This window comes from Macaca nemestrina, chromosome 16, assembly GCF_043159975.1.
Source record: "Macaca nemestrina isolate mMacNem1 chromosome 16, mMacNem.hap1, whole genome shotgun sequence".
Taxonomy (NCBI): Eukaryota; Metazoa; Chordata; class Mammalia; order Primates; family Cercopithecidae; genus Macaca; species Macaca nemestrina.
In genome coordinates this window covers 17127427-17136935 of record NC_092140.1, presented here as the reverse complement: position 1 = coordinate 17136935, position 9509 = coordinate 17127427, and the positions used below count along the sequence as shown (strand labels likewise).

Genomic DNA, 9509 nt, shown 5'->3' with positions numbered 1-9509 from the left:
GTAAGTCAGAATCTATATAATCTATCTATCTATCTATCTATCTATCTATCTATCCATCCATCCATCCATCCATCCATCTATTTATTTATTGAAACAGAGTCTCATTCTGTCACCCAAGCTGGAGTGCGGTGGTGTGATCTCAGCTCACTGCAACCTCTGCCTCCCAAGTTCAGGTGATTCTCATGTGTCAGCCTCCCTGGTAGCTGGGACTATAGACACCCCCCACCACACCTGGATAATTTTTGCATTTTTAGTAGAGATGAGATTTCACCATGTTGGCCAGACTGGTGTCGAACTCCTGGCCTCAAGTGATCTGCCCACCTTGGCCTCCCAAAGTGCTAGGATTACAAGTGTGATCCACTATGCCCGGACAGTCAATTAAACTTTATTAGTCAATAAAGCTACATATCATCCTGATCTCTCTCTTTCCTAGCCTAGTTTATTCCACTGATATCTAGCTGGTATTTGGAGATTCCATTCTAATGAAGCTAAAACACATGAAGGTATGTGTAGATTATATCTTTGGTTCATTTAATGGGCTAGGAAAAAGGGGTGTAGCTGTCTCTTTAATCAAGCAGACCTCAGGCTGTTTCAATGAGAATAACCCAGGTGCTGATCACCTTAATGACAACACTATTTTAAAAAGCATTTTAAACACATTATACTGTAGATTATTCTTTTTTTTTTTTTCCTTAATGGAGCTGTCCTTGAAGGACCATTATGCCATTCCTTTCAGATGTTTAATAAAGCAAAATATTATAATGATCATGCTTGAGAATAGGTTTTGTGCAGCTGGGAATTGCAATATAGCAATCTTTGATCAAATCATCAAGATGCTAAAATGTATTTTTAGTGGAGTGGTGATGGGGGCTTTATTAAATTGGTTTAATCAGTATTACCTATGACCATTCATACAATTATATTTTTAATTATTGTCATCCTAATCAAAACACATGTATTTATGGCTCCTTTGTGCATATTCCTAATTTGAGATCTATAAGAATTTCATCTCAGGTCATCCACAGGCTTATAGTCAGCAACAACCCTGAAGCTATGTAAGCAACTAAATAAAGGAGGGGTACGTTATTCATTGTAGAAAGTGCTAGTGTGGGGCTTTGCGTGTGGGCCCCCTGAATGTGCTTGTTTGGGTTCAAAGATGTACATTGTGTTTATTAGTGGCCATGTGTTAGACATGTAACTCAATCACCTATGATAATAATGTTATCTTATGAGAATTAAATGAGAGATAGTTTATTTTATGTAAACTCTTAGTATCAAGCTTTTAGCAAGTGTTCAGTAAATGGTAGCTCTTTAAAAATAATACACTACACCTCACAATAAGAGGAGCCGTGTATGACAAACCCATAGCCAACATTATATTGAACAGGGAAAAACTGGAAGCATTCCCCTTGAGAACTGGAACATTACAAGGATGCCCACTCTCACTGTTCCTATTCAACGCAGTACTGTAAGTTCTTGCCAGAGCAATCAGGCAAGAGAAAGAAGTAAAAATGGATCCAAATAGGAAAAGAAGAAGTCAAACTATCTCTTTTCACTGATGATATGATTCTATACATAGAAAACCCTGAAGAATCTGCCAAAGGCTCCTGGAACTGATAAACAATTTCAGTAAAGTTTCAGGATACAAAATCAATGTACAAAAAAATCAGTAGCATTACTATACACCAATAATGAACCAAGCTAAGAGCCAAATCAAGAACGCAATGCCATTTACAATAGCTGCAAAATATAGGAATACCTAGGAATACATCTAACCAAGGAGGTGAAAGATTTCTACAAGATCTCTACATGGAGAATTACCAAACACTGATGAAAGAAATCATAGATGACCCAAACAAATGAGAAAACATTTCATGTCATGGATTGGAAGAACCAATAATATTATCAAAATGGCTATATTGTCCAAAACAATCTACAGATTCAACACTATTTCTATCAAGCTACCCATGCCATTTTTCACAGAACTAGAAAAAAACTATTCTAAATTCATATGGAACCAAACAAGAGTGAAGCAATCCTAAGCAAAAAAACAAAGCCAGAGGCATCACATTACCTGACATCAAACTATGCCATAAGGCTACAGTAAGCAAAACAGCATGGTACTGGTATAAAAACAGACATACAGACCAATGGAACAGAATAGAGAACCCAGAAATAAAGCTACACACCCACAGCTGTCTGATCTTCGATAAAGTCAACAAAACAAGCAATGGAGAAAGGACTTTCTATTGAATAAATGACGCTGAGATAGCTGGCTAGCCATATGCAGAAGAATGAAACTGAACCCCTGCCTATCACAGTATACAAAAATTAACTCAAGATGGAGTAAAGATTTAAATGTAAGACCTCAAGCTATAAGAATCCTAGAAGAAAGCCTAGGAAACACCATTCTGGAAATGGATCTTGGGAGTAATTTATGACTAAGTCCTCAAGAGCAATTTCAATAAAAACAAAAAATGACAAGTGGGACGTAATTAAACTAAAGAGCTTCTGCACGGCAAAAGAAATTATCAACAGAGTAAACAGGCACCCTATAGAATGGGGAAAAAAACATTGAGAAACTATGCATCTGTCAAAGTCTAATATTCAAAAACTGTAAGGTATTTAAACAAGCAGAAAACAAATTACCTCATTAAAAAATGAGCAAAAGACATGAACAGACACTTCTCAAAAGAAGACATGCAAGCAGCTAGCAAACATATGAAAAAATGCTCATCATCACTAATCATCAGATAAATGCAAATTAAAACCACAATGAGATACCATCTCCCATCAGTCAGAATGTCTGTTACTAAAAAGTAAAAAATAACAGATGCTTACAAGGCTGTGGAGAAAAGAGAATACTTACATAGTGTTGGTGGAAATGTAAATTAGTTCAGTTACTGTGAAAAACAGTTTGGAGACTTGTCAAATAAATTAAAATGGAGCTACCATTTGACCCAGCAATCCCATTGCTGGGTATATATCCAAAAGAAAAGAAATCATTCTGCCAAAAAGACATATGCGTGAGTATGTTCATCGGAACATTATTCACAATAGCAAAGACATGGAATCAACTGAGGTGCCCCTCAATGGTGGATAGATAAACAAAATGTGGTACATATACAACATGGGATACTACACAGCCAAAAAGGAATGAAATCATGTTCTTTGCCACAACATGGATGCAGCTGGTGGCCATTATCCTAAGCAAATTAACACAGAATCAGAAAACCAAATGCGTCATGTTCTTACTTATAAGTGGGAGCTAAACAATATGTAATCATGCCATAAAGATGGCAACAATAGACACTAAAGACTACTTGGGGGAGAAGGGAGACAAGTGTTGAAAAACTATTGGGTACTATGCTCAGCACCTGGGTGACAGGATCATTCATACCCCAAACCTCAGCATCACACAGTATACCCACATAACAAGCCTGCACATATAACCCCTAAAGCCAAAATAAAAGTTGAAAAAATAATAATATGCCGAGCATCAGAGACAATATTAATAATAATTAATAATTTTAAACTGTTTATCACATTGCTCTTGACCATTCAGATGTTTAAAATCTAGAGCCAAAGGACTGACAAAGCAAGTTGAATCTTTTTTTTTTCAGAATCATAACATTAAAAAAAAAATTTCTAGCAACTGAGTTCCAGTAAAATAATCAACTGTGTTTCGTCACGTACATGCAACGTGCAGGAGGAAGGTTTGCCTGGGATCGGCGTCTGTCACCCAGAAGTCAGGATCTAGGAGCCCTCTATGGAACAGTCAGGGATGTTAGAGCTCTGAAAGCGTCTCTAGAAGAGGTGCTTGCTTTGTGGCTCATAGAAGGTCAGGACAGGAGAGAAAGAAAGCAGCAAATGCTGAGATGAGGGATCCAGGTGGAAACTGTCAGGTTTCTGAGGGCTGGCTAAGAAAGAGAAGGCTGCTCCCTGAAAGTAGGCCTACGCTGAGCAATGGAGCCAGTCAGCAGAAATAGGAAAAAAAAAAAGTCCAAGGCTGGAAAGCCAGTTAGCAATTCAACCTATACCGTATTTTCTTTTGACCCCAAGTTAATTTTTCTAATAAATCAAACCTTCTGATCATCTTACGTAGATATTTTAATAAAAAGAATCCATGGCATAGGTTGACTGTAGCATAGGCAAGGCTGGATTTCCATCACATTGTCTCAGACCCTATTCCTGGTTAAATGGTGAACCTATTACACTTCAGTATATCATATCATAAAGGAGAGAAATAAACTTAAAAAGAAATCAAACCCCAGGTATCATAAATGGTAACAGAGTAAATCAAACCCCAAGTTTCATAGGTGGTAACAGAGTAGCAGGATTTGTTTTTCTTTGACAGTTACTATTTTTTGGTCTCTGCTCCTTTAGAATGAAGACTCATTTGTCTTTTATTTCTAAAAGTTGAGAAAGCTGCTCTATCTTTAGATATTTACTTTTATGCTTGAAAAAGTCTTGCAGCAGTGGAAGATCAACATTTCAAGTTACTGTGAGGAAAAATCCCAAGTATATAAGAAAGAGAAAGAAAAGGCTGGCCACAGTGGGGCAGGCCTTACTGGCAAAAGCTGTAATGGGTGACACAGGGAGCCTGGGATTGTTCTGCAGAATCATGTCACTCTATAAAGTTAAGTGACTTGCTAATGGCCATGTTGTGGAAGGCATGCCTGATGCCAAAGTTCATCACTTTTCTTGATGATATAATCTCTATGTTGATAGGTTTTTGGAAGACAAATGAGCCCAATCAACCTGTCATGCACACCTTCTCACCCACTTTCATCTTACTGTCTTAGCACCAAGCCTGAGGCTCATGCTATATGGATCGGGTCAGCCTGTCTGCAAATACCTTCTAGACTTTTCTCCCGCTTCTATTTGTTGCCTTGCAGATAACAGGAAATGATATAATTGGTCACAGCCCCTTCAGGTATAAATGATAATGATACATATCTACTTTATGACCTTACTCATTTTCAGTCCCCCTAAATAAGACAAATAAACTACTTTGTTGTTCCTTGCAATTGAAAATGAAGTAACAAGTTCAGCAAGTGGTGCCAGCTGCATTTTGAAAGTTTCCATAGAGCATGAGTAATTAGGCAATTTAGCACAGTACTTCTGGCTGATGCATTTTGTAGAACTTTTCTTCTACCTATTCAGGAACTCTTTGCTTGGGAAAAACCCAGACTGCATGCCGTTATGTGTTTTTAAGTGGAGATAGCGCATACTTGCAACTCTTTTGTCTTATAAAATTACTTGACACTATTTTTTCCCCTTTGTGGTGATCTGCTATAATCTGTCTTGGAAAGTACTTTTAAAATACCAAAGATGAAGTTCTATTTCCTTCACAGATCATTGGGTGCTTTGCCTTAGCACCTTGCATAATGAATGTCTCATTGGCACACTGCTTAAGCATCATTTAGTCACAAAACCTGAAGAAATTCCCTATTTGACTAGGAGTGACTCTTAAAACCATAGCAATATATACATGAAAATACAAAGAAAAAAAAGCACAAGGTCATATAAGAATGAATGTAGGATCCTTTCTCCACGAAATGAACTGGGCAAATCTAAAACAAAGAGCTCCTTAATTAAATTAGCAGAAATGGCACATGATCTCACTACACTTGTTCTTCCCTCATCTCTAGTTTTAAACAAGATATTCCTCATGACCCTAAATAAGTACACAATTGACCACTGGAGTAGTCCTCAAATAGAGGAATGCTGGAATAAACAGAAAACCCAAGTGATTTAAAACACTCATAGTAACCAAATTTCCTACTAAATCCATGAGACAGTATCTATTTTCCATGTGCATTTGCAGAATAAAAGCATTCTTTTCACCTGCGTCTGTGATGAGAGAAGAAATTAGAAGTGCTATGGCAGGTGGAATGCTTGAGGAACAAGATCAGAGACCATGGTGACATTACAGCTGCAGCTACAGTACATGAACTTGCGTATGTGAGCGTGAGGAAGATCTCAAACATGGAGAGCTCAGGACTTCTGCTTGACGTAGTGAATTGGCCACACACATTTATCTCTCTCCCCTTCTAAAACCCTTCTCAAATGAGAGTAAAGGAATTAATGGGGCATTAACCCACAGGAACCTAGATAACAGGAGAGGAGGCAATAGCTGAGAAGACACTTGAACAAACTTTGGAAGAAATTGAGTGGAGAAGTGGTAGTTAATGTAGCAGAAAAGTACATATTTAAACTTATATAAAGTAACAGAAGGGGATACTAACGAGGAGTGATCCAGTTTGCCCCAAAGACTGGCTTGAAATGTTCACCATTTAGATCCTCAGATCCCAAAATAGGTAGGGTAAAGGACAGGACAGGTATCCCAAGTGCCCTTCCTCACCCATAGCAGCCATGTTAGTATCATTTTCCCACTCCATGGCAGTGACTGGAAATGGTATATTCTCTGAAAAGTTTGAAACCAAGAGGCCCAGTTTAAAGGATACTAAATGCAGAAGGTGGCATGGGAGAGATGACACTAAAAGGGGATATAAATGAACCTTTAAAATCTGAATTAAAGGACCTCAGCTCTTAGTATACAAGAGACCAGGTGTGTTTACTATTCAGGAGCTCAGAGAAACAAATTCAGTGGCTCCAAAAGAGAGACTTAAAGGTTCTAAAATCTGTGGGTATCCTAAAGAAAAGCCTGGCTTACAATCTGATCCCTTCAAGTTCAGCAGTCAACAAGCCCTGTCAATGTACAGAATAAGCTTCCCCTCACCACCCCAGAAAACTTTCTTAATCCTCAGCCTTAAATGCGAATTCACAGACAAGGATTATCAGACATCTGAGAAGAGCATCCTCCATGAAATAATGAAAACAAATCAGAAAATACAAATACAGAGGAAACAGAGACATAATCAGGATCAGAATAAAAGGTACCCCATGCAGGCATATTCATGCATATAATAAGTATTCTCATAGCGTAAAGCAGTGTATCTCTGAAGTAAGAACTGGATGCTGTAAAAAAGAACAGTCGAAAAAAAAGAAAGAATTCTTTGGATTTAAATATATGCTACTTGAAAAAAAGGTTTCAATGGAATGAGAGAGAAAATTAAAGAAATTTCCCAGCAAAAAGACAAAGGGTAAAAGAAGGACAAAATTAGTAATATTAGAGAATCAATACAGAAAGCTAGCGTTCAGTTGATAGGAGTTGCAGAGAGAATAGAGAGACTGAAAGATAATGATCAGATACACGGATAATTTTTTTTTTAGAACTGAAGGAATGCACCTCCTTTGAAAAGACTATGAATGAAAACCTTACAGAATGAGGTAACATTACTTTCAATTTAGAATTCTTTCAGCTTATCTTTTTCTGGGAAAAAAGACCCAGAAAAGCTCTTTTTCAAGCAAAAGAGTAAACATAAGACATTTTGTTCAGGACTCAAATATTTGACTCTAGTAAACACTCTTTAAAAAAGGCTATTAAAGGATATTCTTCAGCAAATGAGGTTATTCTTGAAAGAGGAAAATATAAAACTGAAGAAAAGACCCAACACAGGGAAAGGGCAACGGGAAGTCCCAATGTGACAACTGTGTAATCTATTAACTCTTGTAAGAGAAAAAGTTGAACCAAAAAACTAAACATAATTATAGGATAGTACTTAGCCGTGGTGTAAACAATAGTCATAATAATGTAAACACTGATCACTGACCTAAGCCAAATTTATGACAAACCATATTGAGAAATGGGGAGGGAAGGAAAGTGTCACTGAGTTAAAGGCTCAACCCCACGCATGTCAAAAACTGATCAATTAAAAAATAACATTATAAACATATCATTTGGAAATATAGGGACTAATAACAGAAGAAATAACTCTTAAATATATCCAATTTTTCCTCGGGAATTAAGGGTTTCCGGAAAAAACAGGAATTTCTCATCAAAGGGCTCTCTAATTTTATAAACAAAAATAACTATGTTCCATAAGCAAAAACTTGGAAAGACTGAAAAATGTACATAGAGTTTATTAGAGGTATAGATAGATGGATATGTCTTATTAATGATACCATTGTTTAGTATCGCTTTCCATTTTCCCTTTTTTCTTTTACTGCTTCTTTCATCTTCTCTCATCTTTTTTTCTTCTCTTTTTTCTTCTTCTTCACCTACAGTTCTTCCTCCTCCCCACACCCACAAGTCTCAAATTAAAAATCCCACTAAGTACTGAGCAAAAATTGTTTTTCAGATTTATTTTTTAAAAACCCACTCATAATCACATCCCTGTAACATTCCAGAGCTTTAAGCATAAATAGAAAATAATGAGTTGCCAGAGAGGGGGTGGTGGAGGTGGGAGGAGACCACTTTTTTGAAGGTATGCAAACTTGATTGGCATCAGACTTCCCATCAGCAACATTGGACACAAAAATAACATGAAAATATATGAGGGGAAGTAACTTTGAACTAAAAATTCTATATGCATCACTCTGTTATATAACGAGTAATGAAAAAATACAGGCATTTCTAGGTATTGGAGGATCAGAAAATTTTTTACCCACACATCCTCTTTCAAAGAAGAGTCATCTTAAGACAAAAACACAAATCATTAGGGGAAAGATTGTTAACAAATATGACTCCATAAAAATAAAAAACGTGATAAAACTCACTAAAAATAAAGCTGGAAGAATATATTTGGGACATGTTTCATGAATACATACATATATCTAACATGTATGAAACACTTATACAGTCAATATGAAATAGAAAATATCCCAACAGAAAAATGAACAATCAGAACAAATGAGCATTTTTTTCCAAAGTAGAAAGGCTTATCATGGCCTACAAACAGATAAGAAATTGTTGGCCGGGCGCGATGGCTCAAGCCTGTAATCCCAGCACTCTGGGAGGCCGAGGCGGGCGGATCACGAGGTCAGGAGATCGAGACCATCCTGGCTAACACGGTGAAACCCCGTCTCTACTAAAAAAAATACAAAAAACTAGCCGGGCGAGGTGGCGGGCGCCTGTAGTCCCAGCTATTCGGGAGGCTGAGGCAGGAGAATGGCGTAAACCCGGGAGGCGGAGCTTGCAGTGAGCTGAGATCCGGCCACTGCACTCCAGCCCGGGTGACAGAGCGAGACTCCGTCTCAAAAAAAAAAAAAAAGAAAAAAAGAAATTGTCAGAGCTTAATTTAATTGAGAGTCAGGGAAGCACATAAGAAAATATGGGATGCCATTTCTCACCCACCAGATTGGTGAAAGTTAGAATTTCTTATATCATGTAATTATGGGCATACAGTGCAACAAGAACTTTCATATACAGCTGCTGGGAATTGTATAGCCATTTTGGAAGGTAATTTGGCAGCATTTATGAAAATGAAAAACGTGCAGTCTTATGACCTCAGAGTTCCACTACCAGGTTCCAACACAAACTGCTACCCATAAGCACAGTAGGGATGTACATGGGTATTCCTTACAGCATTGTTAGAAGTATGAAAGAGAGTGACATGGTTAGATACTCTGTGATATATTCATACTTCCATGTATTCAGGAAA

General features: G+C 37.4%; 1 protein-coding gene and 1 pseudogene across 1 annotated transcript in view; both read left to right on the top strand.

Moving 5' to 3' along the window:
* The window catches only part of LOC105477531 (heparan sulfate 6-O-sulfotransferase 3), a 759454-nt gene that overhangs the window by 472338 nt on the left and 277607 nt on the right, over nucleotides 1-9509 (top strand). The window lies entirely within an intron of this gene.
* LOC105477498 (AMMECR1-like protein pseudogene) overlaps nucleotides 1-9509 on the top strand; it is an 82754-nt pseudogene that overhangs the window by 51931 nt on the left and 21314 nt on the right.